At 44.3% G+C, this 17,822-nt stretch overlaps 1 protein-coding gene across 4 annotated transcripts in view; it reads right to left on the bottom strand.

Moving 5' to 3' along the window:
• Positions 1–17,822, bottom strand: part of slc8a4b (solute carrier family 8 member 4b) — an 88,174-nt gene that overhangs the window by 69,862 nt on the left and 490 nt on the right. For 2 of the 4 annotated variants that reach the window (XM_047337537.1, XM_047337546.1), the window contains exon 1: positions 13,893–14,127. The exons of 1 other annotated variant lie outside the window; for it this stretch is intronic. The gene's annotated coding sequence lies outside the window, so the exon portion shown is untranslated. One more of the 4 variants, XM_047337541.1, reaches the window with a different exon arrangement.

The raw sequence follows: 17,822 nt of genomic DNA, 5'->3' as shown, positions 1-17,822 counted from the left end.
ATCTGTGAAAACAAAAGCAGCACTTGGTGTTTTGTGCTTTGGCTGGTATGAAATTGTGTTTACATAATCTGTTCAGGGTGACACCTGAACATGCGTACACAATCAGCTGCAGGAACACACACACACACACCATAAATGAATCATGTAGCATACGCTCCAATAACATTTTAGATCCCATCTGCTCTCGCTCAGAGACATCTTGCGCAGTTCTCACCTGCTTTACAGTACAAAACACACACACACACACGCACGTACATGCACGCACATGCATGCACACACACACACACACACACACACACATTCTGCATTTATACAACCTACATTAACAATCCATATTACCTAGTTATGTGGATGCCCCAGGAGCATACACACAGAGAAGCACTCACACTAAGGATGTGCTGTAGCACTGCTTTGTTAGGAATGCAACTTTGCCCTCGGCACCTGCCTCAGCTTCCAGCAGACATTCACTCATTCTGTTTCCACTGTTCCCACACGCACACTTCTACACACACACACACACACGCACGTTCACGTGCTGATAGACACAAACATGTACTCACTCAGAATAAAGCAGCACATCCTGCAGCAACATAATCTAAGCAACAAGTGTGCATCAGCATCACATCTAATACTATCCAATACACTACTGAATGTACCTGAATGTAGATAGCTGTAGAGGGGGGAGAATGTGTGTGTGTGTGTGTGTGTGTGTGTGTGTGTGTGTGTGTGTGTGTGTGTGTGTGTGTGTGTGTGTGTGTGTGTGTTTCATAGGCTACCTTTGTGGACAAATGTAAGACCATGCAGGTCCCAACTGGATGACTGGAGTTTGGGGTCAGCAGTGAGGCTGAGGCAAGAAGGTTATGGTGACCTCTGACCAATGTGTGTGTGTGTGTCTGTGTGTGTGTTTGTGTGTGTGTGTGTGTGTGTGTGTGTGTGTGTTTTTGTGTGTGTGTGTGTGTGTGTGTGTGTGTGTGTGTGTTTGTGTGTGTGTGAGAGAGAGAGAGTTAGTCAAAGAAAGGTGTAGAAAGTGGGTACAATGTTGCCATGTTGCCATGGTGATTAATGAGATGCAGCGTTATAATTATGAGCGTAGAGAAGTGTGTGTGTGTGTGTGTGTGGGTGTGTGTGTGTGTGTGTGTGTATGTGTGTGTGTGTTAGACAGGGAGAAAAAGTCAGCGCGAGGCAGAGACAAGAGAAATGAGTTTAGTCCAAGGCCCCCGGCTGCTTTTCTATCTTTGGATCGATGCTGTTTTCCGGGATACCATTTGACAGGGCGGTGGAAGGAGTTCAATAAAAACACACACCCCGTAAACACAAGATTTCTGAGTAAACCCGACTGAAATCAACTTTCTGCCTGCCTGTCATTTCGCTTTTAAAATATGAATTGAACCGGTGTTTTGGACCAACAGCTGCGGGCGGTACATCACTGAGACGATAGAGAGAGGTTCCCCAGCAGACGGAGGTAGCAGTGAGGTTAGAGCCAGTTTAAATTCCTTGACTGGCCTTTGGTAAATGTGACTATAGAGTAGATCAATGAAAATCCAGTTTTGGAGTTATGCTCAGAAGCACATGAAACTTGCCCGAGATAGGTGATCCATCAGTCAACTATTCTTTGTCAATGCATGGTGATGTACTGTTTGGTGGGAGCCAGAGCAGAAACACTTCTGTGTTTGATTTAAGTGCCGTCCAACTTTTACGAGCTGAAAGTAGGCTTCCTGGCCTTCAACACGCAAACAAGGTGAGCTTTCAGATCAGTCCCTGTTTGCATCTGCATTTCCAATACAAAGGTGATTAAATCTTCACGTTCAAGGGATTATGTCAAGCCAGTCTCAGCATTCTGCAGCTTTCCATTTAGCATACTCAGATTGACTGCATGTAATGGCACCCCAAAAGCCATGAATCTAGCACTTTAAAGATGCACTACTTAATATTTCAATACAAGATATGGACTGGATACAATGAATATTTGCTTGTGTCGGTATGTGTCACTTGTAATATGAACTCATCAAGAATTATCAGCAGCTTTTCCGGTTCCTGTCTTTCAGCTGGTTCTTTTAGTTTTAAAGTCTGCTACTTTAATGTTTTGGTTCAGTCAAACCAGACGTCATTGTCTCCAGCCACAGCCCGGGAGCTTTTGGCAGCAAAAGCTTTTAAAAAAGCAATCGAAGACAAAAAGCCACAGTAATAAACCCACAGTAGATTACCTGCTCAACAACAGCAGGCGAAGGACGCAGCCAGCGAACACAATGGAGCCGACGGCCAGATGTTTTTTTCAGGACTTGGTGCAGAACAAAACAGACAAGTTTTAGCATTTTCCAGTTAATCCTTTTAGGTTTCTGGACCGCAATCTGAATGCTCTGGTTCAGCCTTTCACACAGTCTGCTGAATGCATAAATTGGCCGCTGCTTGCTCACTTCTCCATATCAACCTTATGAGGTCATAATATGTCTATATTGTGTTTACAGCTTGTTCCACTGCACCCGAGTGGTGAAAAAACTATTGAAGCCTCTTATCTATTAATGCAGCTTCGTGCAACACCATTAAATAGTGTGTGCCTAGTTTGTAATTAATGAGGTTAAAGAAAAAGAGGTAGGATGTCAATTTGCAATAACAGTTTATTGGCTATAAAACTGTATTTTTATTAAACATTGTTTAACAAATGGATGTCAGTGGAGAACAACAGTCTTGGTTTTGTTATTGATGACTGGCTACATCTGCTAAAGAGCCCGTCCGTCCCAATTTCTCACATCACTTAAATGCGCATGTTGTGCATGTTTGAGTGTGTGTGTGTCGTGTGTTGTGCATGTGTGAGTTTGTGTGTTTGTGTGTGTGTGTGTGTTTGTGTGTGTGTGTGTGCGTCTGTGTGCATATGCACTCCCAAGTTCAATTAGGGAATTCTCGCTTCCTCAAATGGGTCAAATTAAGGTTGGTCAATAGATCCACACATCCAGAGGTCGATTCCTAACTGAGGCAGGCATGAAAGAGCTTTTGAAGCTTTCCAATCTCGCCCAACATCTTACTCATCCAGTGGATCTGAGAATAACAAGCATTCATTACACATGCGGTCACACACTCCCTTTGACATACACACACACACAAAAACAAAAGGACAACACGATCGCTCTAGTTTTCCTTCATATACTTCATATACTTTTATGTATATGCATGTTAAGTGTATGTACTTGTATGGGTGTAATTTGAGTGTGTGGGATTGGAAATGTTTGGGTGTGCATGTGAATATTCAGCGATAACACGCTGCACAGCATTTATTCGGTCTTTGAAGCCAGTAATTGGCAACAGGCTCATTGTGAGGCTGTGGGGATGTACGCATGTGATGCCGCATGTATGTGTGTGCCTGCATGCGTATGTGCGTGTGCGTGTATTAGTGCTTAATATCTACTTTGATCCATCTAAAAGCATGTTTGAAGCCACGCTTGAGATCCAAGCAGGCAACAGATTGTTATGCTGGTACCGGCAGAGGGGAGCAAAGCGTTGAAGAGGGAGGTTGTTGGGAAAGGCAAGGAAAGGAAAGGAAATGCACACGGTAAAAATAACAGTAAGGATATGGAAAAAAAGAAAGAAAAACCAGATGAAAAGACAAAAGAGTAATTGCAAAACGATACAGAGAAGGAAATGAGAAAAGCGTCAGTGGCCCTTTAGGCTGTACAGGCCAGGGAGGTTTGGTAGTATCAGTAGACAGATGAATGGAGAAGTGAGTACCTCTAGATGGCCTGCATTAGGAGAATGAACTTAATGAACATGGCCCTAGGACTGGAGATTAATAACTACAATACCTTTTGAAAGACATGATAAGGGATGAGAGGGGAGAAAATACTCATGTGTGGGTTGGCGCTCCTGTCAGTTTCTGAGCCTCTGTGTGAGACGCTTTGGACGATGAATGTGTTTTTCCAAAATGTATGTCACTCTGCAAGACAGCTCGCAGCTAGTTAGCATACCCATGCTGTGTGTGGCCCGTAGAGATCGGAGGCACAACGCTGGTGAGTTGGACATGATGGGTCTTTTGCCATATATCCACTATTCAATATTAAATGGATTGCCGCCTGCGGTTAGTCATCGCGACATCATATTGCGACAGAAGCATGAATTCTAATTGGGTGGTATGTGTTCCACAATTTCATGTAATGTATAGTAACAGGTGTCCGATCACCATTGTAAATGAACGCTATGTTTATATAACCCTGAGCTTCCGTGTGATCTCGTACATGCTCGTCATGGATGAGCGCATTGAATATATTTAATGCCACACAGTGTCCAGGTGTTTTTGTAATTCCCAATGAGCCGCAAATAGAATTGAATCTTACAATAGTGCCCATGCAGCTGTGGCCAACAAGCTGAGTGAAAGCCCACACGTCTAACTGGCCCTGGCTATTTGACAAATCTGGAACAGTGGCTTTACAGTAGATAATCCCCATAAATGTCATGTATGCAATCTCATAATGCATATTACACGTATGGTGTTACGCAATTCAGTCAGCATAATCTTTCCCCAGCTTTCTATGGATAGGAAGTCAGGGGTGTGTTTTTGTTCTCGCACAAACATGCACTCAGGCATATTGCAGATGTTCATATCCAGTGAGAGACTCCGTTTGTTTGTTTTTGGCCTTTGTGTGTGTGTGTGTGTGTGTGTGTGTGTGTGTGTGTGTGATGTTAAGAGGTACTGGCAGCACTGTGCTCAGACTCTCATCGCTTGCTAATGTCACACAGAGAGGATATCAGAGAGCCTGGGGGGACTAGCAAGCTAAAGCACACACACACACACACACTTATCAAGTATAAATAAATGCATAAGAACATTGAAAGTTAACATACTCACAACAATGTGCCATGCAGGCTGTTCTATAATGTTCCTTGACTAGTATGGATTTTTTTTCTCTTTCACTACAATGACTTGGTGTGACACACACACACACACACACACACACAAACACACACACACACACACACACACACACACACACACACACACACACACACACACACACACACACACACACACACACACACACACACACACACTTCTGTGCAGGCTGTTCTTTTAAGTGTTATTTTTCTGCTGCAGGGTCTGGATGACACACACATGTACTCACATGGAGTTCATATATAAAAGTCGTCACAATGTTTGAACACACTCTTAACAAACACACACACACACACACACACACACACTGAGTTTTTGCACTGCGCTCACCCTGGACGCCTTTACACCTCCACCCAAAGATCTCTCCATTTTGATGTCACAGCCTTTTGCTGCAGCTGAGGTGTTTTCATGCCAAGTGACTTATAAGTGTGACTACAAACCGTAAGACGAATCAAGATTTTAGGGAACGAGCAATCACTTTATGAAAACGGACTCACGGACAGCGGATTTAGTCAAGAATACGGACAAAATGGTCCTCCTGCTTAAAACAAGGGCAGCGGTGGAAAGATAATGTCAGACCCTTTACTTTAGTATACTGCCAATACCACAATGTAAAAATACTTCTTTACAAAGAAAATCCTACTTAAGTAAAAGTACAGATGTATTTTCACCAAAATGAGCAAAAGAAAAATTGAACTTTCATATGTTATTTCATGTAAAATCTTAACTAGTAGTAGTATAAGTATAAAATATAGCGTGAAATGGAGACTTTACTTCAATTTTTACAATCAATTATCCTTTCTTTATTTTATCTAACTGCGATTCAATCCTCTGTTGTTTCCTCTCCATCTCTCGCGTCCTTTGCTACTCCCACTTCCACCTCTCCATTTAAAAAAACAAACTCATTTTCATCACTCTGCCTCCAGCTTCACTGCCTCGTCACTGCTCTCTTCCAGCTTAGAAATAAGTGCACTTTACAAGTCCAGTGGCCCCTGGTCATAGTCATAAAGGGTTGGCACTCCCCTGCTCCCTTTCTCCTCCATTTCTTTAATTTCAAAAGTAAATACCCCTGTAGTGATGAGAAATGACTGAATGCCAAAAAAAGGGGTGTATGCGACGCGCGTGTGTGTGTGTGGGGGCCCGTGAGCGATGCCAAGATGCTGTACAGTTTGATAACAGCGCAGATGGATAACACGACTGCTTTTGATTTGTTTGTGTTCAGGAAATGGGAGCAACAGAGCCGTGGTAGACCTAATGAAGTTAAATGGAAGCGAGTCTTTCATTAGCTCAGTGCTTTTCCGTATGATAAAGCCCTGCACTGCCCTTCTTTTTTATTTTATTTCACAGGAGCGACACGAGAGAGGCAGTGGACTATCTCCCTGTCCGCAATGTATTTTCAAAGGAGGATCATTTTTTTCAGCTGGCAAAAGAAAAGATAAAGAGACGGCTTTATTATCAGATTCACGCGGACGCCCGTGCCCTTTTCAAATCGTCACACAGAGGACACAAAACTTCCACATACAAAGACAAACCATGGAAACTTGAACAGCGAAACGGAGTATAAAGAGAAATGGCACTGAAGTGTTGGGCTGTGTGCGCAGCAGTGGCGTGTGAGTGTTTGAGAGAGACATAGAGAGGCAAGAGCACGACAAGAGAGTGGATTATGGGTTGTTAAGAGCTCCTGTCGGCCACTCCTGCTACATTTTTATTTCCTGTTGTTTTCCCCGTCCATCGCTCCTATGATCCTCATCCCTTCTTTAATCCAATTAGAAAAATCACAGGCACGACAATACTTTTTACACACACACACACACACACACACAAACACACATGCACACACACACACACACACACACACACACACACACACACACAAACACACATGCACACACAAGCCACCTGGTCCGATGAATCTAACACTTGCCAGGTTTCACAATCACACATGCATGCACTCACCGTCACACACATCGCATGCTGAAACCCCCGCAGTTAAGCATGCAATGTGGCTGGACAGCTTGTGTGTGTGTGTGTGTGTGTGTGGGTACTCTTATCAGATTATATAAACCAGGTTTGGATTTATGCTGCTGTGCCAGATTATACAAACAAATAGAAGAAGAGGCCGGGCAAGAGATGGATTGAAACAGGCAGGGGAGAAAAGACAAAACCGAGCAAAACCGACGAGTACATTTAGAAAAACTAACATCGAATTTCGTGTCAGGCCAGGGTAGGATCTCTGATGACTAAAAGGGACTTTGAAGCTGGCAGGAAGAGACAGTAATAAGGACACATGTGAGTGATGGTGGAAAAAACTGACAAAGACGGGGGGGAGGTGAGGCAAAGGGGCAAAGGTAGTAAACAACCCGGGAGTGGAGGGACGGACAGAGGATGGAGGAGGGCACAGGGTGAGGAGAGAATAATGGGGCGGGCTGAAAAAGAGGGAGAAGGGGATGTGAGGGGATCGAACGAGAGATAAACTGGTAGAGGAGGACAGAGGCGGACGTGACGGGTGATGGTGGGAGCAAATTTAGGGGGGGGGGGGGGAGAATTGAAAGTGACTGTAATACTGGAGGAAAGGGAGAAGGGGAAATGCAGAAATAATAAATCATCATAAATCAAATGAACGCAGTCAACTTTGTCAGTTCTGCATAGAATATATGTGCTACGTTGTTATTCGCGTTGAAGGTTGTACGAATTATTACCGTCTCGGAATATAGTGTTCCTTAATCAGCACAACTGGTATACTTCTCGCTGCGAAATATCAAATTTAGAGTTGAAAACGACATGAATCAATAAGTAACCATAAGCGGCTCTAATTAGAGCCCAGGGGAGGCGAGGCTTCTCCAAAACGTCCGTGGAAATGTAAAGTGGAAGCTTCCCGTAAATCACTTGTTATCAATTAATGAATTACTAATTTCTGCTCTGCAACATCTAACAATATCACCCCCCTCCCCACACCCTTCTGATTTTGAGCTTCTCTAAACAGGACATCCCGGCGTCGCTTCTGCCTGTAACTTTCATATTTGAGTTCAGTCTCAGTCCACTCGTAATGTAAGGGCCGCATCACGTGATCCAACGCTCCACCTGTTGAATGCTGCTCTCAACTCTAGTTTAGTGATGGAGGCACGTAACTGTCTGAGTAAGCCAGTGTGCTTGGAGGGTTCTATTATTATGATCATATTTCGTCGGCTGACATTTTTGCATGGAACCAAAGTGGAAGAGACTGCCTCGGCCGAAAGGTTCACCCACTTTATGGGGAGAGAGGAACAGACGAGAGCTGAACTTTGGAGGGAGATGGCGAGAGGGCGAGCGAGTGAGACAGACACGGAGATGGAGCAGGGATGGAGAAAATGAAAGAGTGAAAGCAGTAAAAAAAAAAAGAACAGGGTGGAGAGGGAAAGAGAGAGAGAGAAATAACAGGGCAGAGATGGGAGGGGAAATGTAGAGGGAGCCAGGAACAGAGAGAGAGAGAGAGAGACTGTCGGGACATAAATACGTACTTGAGAAACAAGTGGTTCATCTTTTTCGACAACCAGCTAGTGGCCACTCAGAGAGGCTTACACCCTCCTCTATTGTTCTTATTTCTTCAGATTCCTCCTTTTTTAAAAATTATTAAACGATTTCCACAACTGTCCAGTTCACATGATGAGCCTCATTCAAGCCTGTCGATGCAGGAACGATTTGAAGGTCGATGTATTTTTCATTTGTGCCCTTCTTCACAGTCGATCGGAGACACTCTGGTTGTCCATTTCGTATCTTGCTTGCCATTCACGGAATCAAAAGAGCAGATTGTGCCAAATCTGGCCTCGGAGAGTGACTGAGAAAAGGACAGAAGCTGTGGGTTTTTTTTTTCTTCCCTTCCCTCTGTCTCTTCCTCCAGCTTTCACTAATCATAACCACCACAGTCAGTTTCCTCCTCTTAGCACAGTCTCATGCTGCCAAGCATCAAGCCGTCCCTGAAATGTAATTCAAGGCAACAACAACACCGCTGACAACAACAATACCATGTCCAGGACAGTCCGCCGGACACATGCACACGCAGACTGACACCACAGACGGCTACGGGACGCAGAGGAAGACAGCCTCGCAGCCACGGCTGCCGTCTCACCCGCACACTGTCACCAGTTCAGGTGTGTGTCGTACGCTGAGGTTACTCATGCAACCAATGGCTCTCCTTCACCCTGGTGTTTTCTATTCTTGGCAGCAGCAAGAGGAGCCTCTCTGCATATCAATGTCCAGCTCGTCGCGTGCCTGCGTGCGTGCGTGCGTCTGTGCGCGCATCCTTGTATTTTTCGAGGACGTCTTGTGTTTGCGCGTTAGTTGTTTAATTGCAACCGCCGACACAGAGCGGCCGACATGGGATCACAATTAATCTATAAAAAGATCAACGCGTTGACTCGGGCAAAGGGATCCATGGCAAAATGGTCCACTGTGACTGATTCTGCTCAGGAACCTTCAGCCATTTATCAGTGGACACGTTGCATGTTAAACTGGTGTTAGTCCATTTCACGTCCTCCTCTTGGATAAAAAAGTTAAGGGGGTGCAGTGGTCGGTCAGGCAGTCGAACCCTCCTCACCTGCGGTGGATACATTTTCACGGATGAGGAGATTATTATTGTAGAGTGTGGCATCATTAGCCTGCGAGCACAGATGCACTCACGGCGCAGAGGAAGAAATGGCAGAGCTGGTGTCGCAGTCAAGGCGTTTACCTCCAAATGCCCTTTTCTTGATTCTCATTCTGTGAATTAAGGGGATTACACTGTGAAAGAGTGTTGTAGTTTTCTTTGAGGTTGGTCACTTCTGCCTAGGATGGTCGCCTCATACCCCAGACAGGCCCTTTGCTGTCAAACTGTCATTGCAGAAGCTTGTAGATCTGCCCAGATGACTGATGAGTGGCGATTGACGCTTCTGCACACCTAAATTTGCCACTTATAGATAGATTAAAAACAACGATTTTTATCTTCTAACTCTCCTCTCTCTGCAACCACCACTTTGCCCTCTCCTACATGAGTTACGAGAGGATCGCATAAGGAGTTTACACACGGCATGTGATAAATGCAGTTGAGTTCAAACACTATTGTAAGGAAGAGGGTAATACCGCATAATATCTCACTGTCCTGTCTTTGATCAAACTCCCTGGTTTGGTCAATATCAGGACTAAGATTAAATGCTGCGTGCTGCATTCATTGCTACAGGCTATCGAGGACAGGGCTCATCATTAGCCTCTTTCCCTGAGAAGTACCGAGTGAGGTACACAAGAGTAAGGGGCCAAATCAGTCTGCCGTGCGAATGAGATCACTGTTGGTACATTGGAAACTGCTGCCCAGCTTGGAAATTGCACCATTTGGCGATAAACATGTCAAATGAATCCCCTAAGTGATGCTTTGGGAGTGATTGGAAGCTGATTGGAATAAATGATGTGAGGGGCCAACCTGTTTGGCCCCGTGAGGGAAATCAGGGTGATATCAGGTCAGCACTAATCATCTTTATTGTTTTTTTCGAACTCAGAGGGTGTTTCATCCAGAACATATTTGGAACCTATATTGTTCCAGCCATCTGGTCAGCGATTATTGATATTTTAGCAGAGCATTTCATTTCCTTTGATTCTTGATGGTGGTGCATTGCTTTGATCTTAAATTCTTCTAGATCTTGGTCACATTAACTTTTTTTTTTCCTTTCCAAAACTTCTCGTGATATTTCAGATGTCATAATGGCTGCATTTGACAAACGCATGCTCGGGAACTGAGCGTTTCGGGTTTGACAGACTATAGTTTGATTGTTTCAAGAACTGCCCGTTGGCCTTCATTGACAGAGCGATCCGCAACCGTGGAGGCCAGTGACTTTGTGCCACAGCCACAGAAGCGATGAACAGCATGATATATCACTGTCCTCACATTCTATTGTTCTCGTGACTTAATTAATCAACCTGTAGCAAAGAGGCAACGCTTAAACCCCCCCCCTCCCGGGGAGACTCACAATTGATGCAGTAAGATTAAAAAAATGCCTCCCGAAATGATCCTGATTAAATTTGCGGTCTAAACTGATGAAGGAGATGGAGTGCCGTTTTTAAGAAATTGAAATCAAGCCACTGAAAGGACCAATATGTCAGAGGCTGCTTGAGCCCCCGGAGGCCTGGAGGGGCAATAAAAAAAAAACCAACAACTTGTATTTGAAAGATTTTTCATGTTATGTGTCACCACAAGGGTCCGTCTACCACCGCTAACTATGACAGGACACCCGCAACCGTGTGCTGTGTACATATAATCAATCATTAAACACCTGTAAAAACCTAAGAAGATAAGATAAATATTGTCAAATGTTTATAGAAGCCACCTTTCATTATCTTCCCCCTGCAACACCGTTCACGACACAAGGCATCTATCTCCAGGGCCAACAATACCCCATTGAAACTACTAACAGCATGCAACACACTCACACAGTTTACACACACACACACACAAGAGAAGAGGATTATGACCACAGGGACTTTCCTGTCCCTTCCCAGCCAATGGGCAGACACACCACGCTGACAGAAGAGGGATCCCTGGGTTCAGCAACCGGTAACAAGTACACAAACAACCCGAGACCAGAGTGCCAGTGATACACATAACCTGATTAACATGGACGTGAATAGAGGCCGGGATGCCGGTATGGGAAGTGAGTCTGTTGTTAAGGTCATTAATGGATTAGTTGAGGAAATACACACAGGTACGGACAGGGAAACACAGACGAGAAGTGAGACAGTCTTGGGATATTTTTGGCGCCACCATAAACACACAGAGACTTAGTAGGTACACAGGCAGCAGGTATAAAGTGCATTATATACACAAAACAAACGCAGACTGTAAATGTGACAGCCCGACCAAAATCAAGGTCAATATTGACATTTCTAGGATTAGGCTGCTCACGAAATAATGAATAAATGCACGTGCTTTCACTTCTACCACCCGGTTCCTCTGCACTTGAAGTCATTTCCAGTCACCCAGGATGAATAACTGAACTGTACCGAAGGCCAAAATATACTGTCAATATAAATACATATAAAGAGTGGGATGCCATCTTTTTTTTTTTTTTTTTTTTAAAGCTTTGTTGGGAATGGAAATTCACCAAGATTCATCCACAGAGATTAATTTAGTCTTAAAAAGTTGTTTCTGCGTCTGGCCTATAAAACAACAACTTAATTAACAGCTTACCCCAATAAAAGTGCCATTTGATTGTCTCCTGGTCATTAAATCATTTTAATCTCGCTGCCGGAAAAACACTGAAATGAATTTCTGACCCTGTGCTTGTGTGAATTGCGCACGACGTTGCGTGCACCCCGCAGACGTGGCCCACATTGGCTCTTGCAGTGGGGAAATGGCCAACGCACACAGTAGCAGCCACTTCAAAGCAGCTTAACACAAAGACTTATTGTTGCTGACGTAGGCTGAAAAATGGTTTGAGATATGCAAATTCATTTTTAGCCTACATTTCCTGAGACAGCTTGGGTCCTTGAATTATTGAGAGGGCAACATAACTTTAATCAATTATTTATCATTGTTGAAAAGTCCCCGCAACTACCACCATGCTGCCATTAGGTCAGCTATCATCATGGAACTATACCACCATCATCACTTTCTTTATCTTTCCCATATTCACAAATCACAGTAGTAAGTAAGTAGTAAGTAACACCACACTCGTTAAAATAACGAGAAGCATGATCATCATCCAACCTGCCACCTTGTGCCGCCATCATCATAATTATCATCAAACTCCCGCCACAGCAATTACCGTTATCACCATTGACATCAGTAACCATCTCCATCATCATCATAGTTTTTATTTTTACTGGCATCATTTTCATCTTCTTTATCATCATGCAACCCATATGTCAGTTGTTATCATGATCATCCTCATCACCAGAACTTGCACCACAGCCATTTACATTGTCATCCTCAGCAACATCAGCATCATCTTCATCATCATCATCATCATCATCAACAACATCACCAGCATTGCCCTTTATCTTAAATGGCATTATTTTCATCATCATGCTGCCCCTATGTCAGTTATAATCCTCATCATCAAAACTACGATCATAATCATCATCATCACAACAACAACAGCAACAACTCAGAACCGTTTTCATTAGCATCGTCATCATCTTCATCATCGCCAGCATTTTTCCTTCTTTTTTTTTTTTTTTTTACTGGCATAATTCTCGTCTCCTTCATCATCATTCTGCCCCTATCTCAGTTATCATCATCAAAACTGCCACCATCGTCATGATCGCCATCACCACTTTGTTGATCTTTATCACCATTGTTAACCCCCCACTCACCCAGAGGGCTCACTGTACCGTCCGTACAGTATATTTTGAATATATGACTGTAATTCAGTATAATCAATTTGAATATACAGTCATAGTCTGTCCATTCCTTCCATGCACTCTGACCCTGCGCAGTCCCTCACCATCCCTCTCCCTGACCTCATCCTCATCCTCCCTCACCGGCCACCGGCTCCACAGCCTGCCCGCTCCACGACCCCGCTCGACAGGGTTGTTACTCCCCTGCAGCTTTTGGGGAAATGTCACCGTTACAGAGAGAGAGCTGCTCTCTGCTCAGCCGGCACCGGTCGAGAGCCCCGGTTTACGCACGTACACACACAGAGGACTGTGCGCTGGATGAACGTTTAATTGGAGCGTCTCCCGGACAGGTGGTGGTGGTGGGGGGGGGCTCGGCGGTGTCGCACACACCTGAGAGAGCGAGAGAGACCCCCGGGTGCCGCATGTCTGCCCGGCGTCACTCGGCGGCTCACCGTCCGCCTGATCTCGACCCGACAGCTCCGCGCTCCGTCTTTACGCACGCACCAACCGACGTGTTCCAGTCGCGCCACCCGCTGCGATGAACGGGGACGGCGTCGGAGCTCACTTTACCGGACGCACCGACTGTCTCGCTCAGACGTGACAACCGGAGCAACCAATACGATTCGGATGAATGCAAAAACATTCACAACACACGTTGTCTGCGTCTTCTCACCGGTTTCGGCGCGCTGGAAGAAGCCCGGGGTCGGGATCCGTTCATTCATTCATTCACTCATCCCTCGATCTGTTCATTCTTCTCTCCGTTTCGTCCCTCATTCAGCTACTGAATAAACGTCGCTCCTCCTCTGGAGCGGCGGCGACAGAGCACGCGCAATTCACCAGCTGGCGCTCGATCGCGCGCTCGCGCTCTCTCTCTCTCTCTCTCTCTATCTCTCTATCTCTCTCTCTATCTATCTATCTATCTCTCTCTCTCTATCTATCTCTCTCTCTCTCTCTCTCTCTCTCTCTCCATCTATCTCTCTCTCTCTATCTATCTCTCTCTCTCTCTCTCTCTCTCTCTCTCCATCTATCTCTCTCTCTCTCTCTCTCTCTCCCTCTATCTGAGACAGGATTAGCTGATGTGAGCAGGAGTGGTGGAATAAGCACAGGACTAGACACTGTGTGTGTGTGTGTGTGTGTGTGTGTGTGTGTGTGTGTGTGTGTGTGTGTGTGTGTGTGTGTGTGTGTGTGTGTTGGGGGCCATGGGATGATGAACCAAAGGAGCATGCACACCCAGCAGCATCGCCCCTGAGGGAGAAGAGGAGAGAAGAGAGGCTCAGACCATGAACGGAAAAATTCCTTGTTTGTGTCCATGAGGACCTTTTGTCTCTCATCTCTCTCCTTTACCACAATTCTGTCTAAAATCTATCTAATAAAGGCACAAAAAAATGTCCAGATAATAATTGTAAAAGATTTGCAGATAGAATTTCAATCTACTAATCTTTTGGGCTCTACGTTTGTTCTGAATGTATAGTGCAGTGGAGAACGTTGGCAACAAGTTAGAGTCTAGCTTTCTTGAGAATACCAGATATTATTGATCAAGAAAAAGGTGAAAGATCAGTATGAAGGGGTCAAAATTCTAAATACGCAAACAGTGTAAATCACTTGAACTGTCTGTTTTACCATCAGACCCAGAATTATAGTGTTGGGGATTTACTTGTGGATTTATTGAGTGCTGTTCCGCCTCACCTCACCACACCTCTCTAGAGATGAGGAGGCGAAGAAGGATGGCCGCCGACGAGATGAAATGAGCAGGTGGGGAGGCGAGTGTTGAACGAGGCAGAGAAGGGCAGTGATAATATTGTAAAGAGGGGACGAGGAGAGAAAAAGGGCAGATGGGGGAGAGGAGAGGAACGGAGGCCGGTGAAGAGAGATGAGAAAGGCAGGAGGTGGATCGGAAGGCGGCAAGGGAGATGAGTGGGATGCAGGAGAAGGGAGAGGACAGCCGGAGTCGGTGTAAATAATGAGAGAGAGGAGATGTTTTACATTATCGCTCTTTTCGACAGTTGATCGAGTTCTGTCTCAGCGTGAAGCATGGCCTTTACACTGCAAGCTAATTTACACCCTGAGGGGACATCATCACTCACACACACACACACACACACACAGTTGACCAATTCCATCCCAACTCTTGCGTACGCTGAGAGAACACAGCAGCCGTCACGTAAGCATTCCAGCTAAATGCTTAAGCGCAAATGCAAAGCTGGACAAACAAGCACGCGTGCACACACCACACGACAAAATATGCATGAAAAAGGAAGAAGCCCGTGCGCAGACATACAGATGCCAACACATCCACCATGCCTATACACAAAGAATCCTATTACAGCGGCTACAGTCCAGACATGAATGGAACTGAGGCTTCTGTGAATGGCTGTGCATGAAATATGTAAGCACTTAGTTAATGAACAAGACGGTGGGCTTTGTTTAAACATGGGGCAAAATTCTCCTTCAGAAAAATTACAAAGGTGAAAATACTGGCTTCTCTTCTTTACTGTGAATTGTGCATTTGTGACCTTTCGCATTCAGGGAATAACACACATTTTGAGGTTGCATTGAGGGGGTTTTTCTGACAGGGGAACAGTGTACGCAGGACTGATTCAAGACAAGAACAGTGGCCATGACACAGGAAATGATCGAATAATTCTTCTTTAAAAACATATTTTATTTGAGAAACAGAAAATGTATTGTTTACAATCTAATAATTATATTACTGAAACTATTACTGTTGCTTTTCGGTCTTTTATGAGCTCATGCCATCTGAAATCTGTCAGATTTCAACAGGTTGGCACTTAAATCTGTCTTTTATTAGTATTCATGGGGGGGGGGGCAGTCTAACTTCACTAGAGAAATGAAACAGTGCTGGAGATACTATATCTCGTGTTCATTTGCGTAGTGAGTCAGAGGTGGAAAGGGTACAGAATAAACACTAAACGACAGATTGAATCAAAGATGCATGTAAAGGTTTAACATCTCTGAAAAAAGTACCAAATACTACAGTATATATCGAGTGCTGATAATTAAGACAGCGGGGCTTCGAACACACTTGCCTGGATCTAATGGATGGAATGTTCAACTCACAACCAGTTATTCAAAGTCAATCAGAATTACCCCAATACTTTCAAAGTAAAAAGTGAAACTGCACAATTAATCAGACTCCAGATCCCTGTATTTTTTCAGATTACTACAACTGCCACATGGTTTTCCTCGCTCCCTGACTAACAATTCCATATTTCCTGTTCCCTTAGCTCAGCATCACGGCATTACAGATTCAGTGCCTATTAACCCTCCCCCATCACCTCGTAGTTCATGTGTGTGTGTGTGTGTGCGCGCATCTGCGTCTATATTCCCAAACAAACCACAATGATAGCTTCAGAGGAAGCATGTCTGCCCAGTTTCTATGGCAATGAGAGAGAAAGTGGAGCCTTGCTTCTTACTACTGTAATATAGCTGAAAAACAATGAACATACCGCACTGCATTGGCATCTTCGAAAGGCAGCAGTGGGAGCCATTTCTGCCTGGAGGATAATTGCGGTTTGGCATGAAATATTAAGTTGCTTCTTTGGCATCGCATTTGTGAAACTGTAAAACATCGGTTACAGTTCTGTTTGCTATATGTGTGAGTCTTGTTACATGTACTGTATACAGTATACGCCCACACACTCTATTCCAGCAAAGGAAAAACTCTAGAGGCCATTCATCATTTTACTATTTCCACAGATGAGCCTCCTTGTTACTACAGGCGAGCAAACTAGCTCTAATTACAGACGCACTGAACAGGAACAATGTAACACTCCTCTGGCCAGTTAAGCCGCCTTGCTGCAGATGCCCACAGCCCAGCTTTGCATTTCAGCAGTGGGCATAGCAACTTCGTATCTGATCACAACTTAATGGTGAGTTACATTCAAGTGGCCACCCACCGTGAAGACCTCCACCCTTGGTTTGTGAATGGAGCCTCAAGTTTAGCATTTTGAGCAGAAGTAGCCATATTTGGAGGAGCGGGCGGCGGGGCCTGACTGAGAGCGCTTGAGAATACATATAGGCTATAGAACCTCACTTGTTTTGCACTTGTGTCTGCATTAAAAAATAATACAGGTTTCAGGCACTTGCTGCATTGGTTTCACTTTCCGGACACGGTGACTATGTTTACTGCATTTTTATATACATTCTATGGGTACATTACATACCTACAGCAGACAACTGGTATACATGTATGGCACTGCTACTCTTGGCTTCAGATTCAGGACCTTTTTGAAGAAAAATGAAAAACTTAATTTATTTATTTATTAATTGAGGTGAATAAGTATCATGTTATTAATCTTTTTTTGACCAATTCATTTTCTTGAGAAATGAGAAATGATGTATTGCTTCAGACATATCATATTTTACCTAGCCACGTTCAGATGACGGCAGTCTTCCAAAGGTCTTATTAAAATATATAGACTAATAAAGTATTTTAAGTCATTGAAATATTATACTGTCAAAAATCAAAGTAGGAAATGAAGGTTATCTTTAATACCAAGGAAGCAGACTGTGAAGTTTTCTAGCTGTACATGAGCTGGATGAGCAGCACTCATCGCTTTCTGTCTTGTGCTGCGTTTCACAC

Source organism: Scophthalmus maximus, chromosome 2 (assembly GCF_022379125.1).
Source record: "Scophthalmus maximus strain ysfricsl-2021 chromosome 2, ASM2237912v1, whole genome shotgun sequence".
Classification (NCBI taxonomy): domain Eukaryota; kingdom Metazoa; phylum Chordata; class Actinopteri; order Pleuronectiformes; family Scophthalmidae; genus Scophthalmus; species Scophthalmus maximus.
This window is presented reverse-complemented; position numbering and strand designations above follow the sequence as displayed.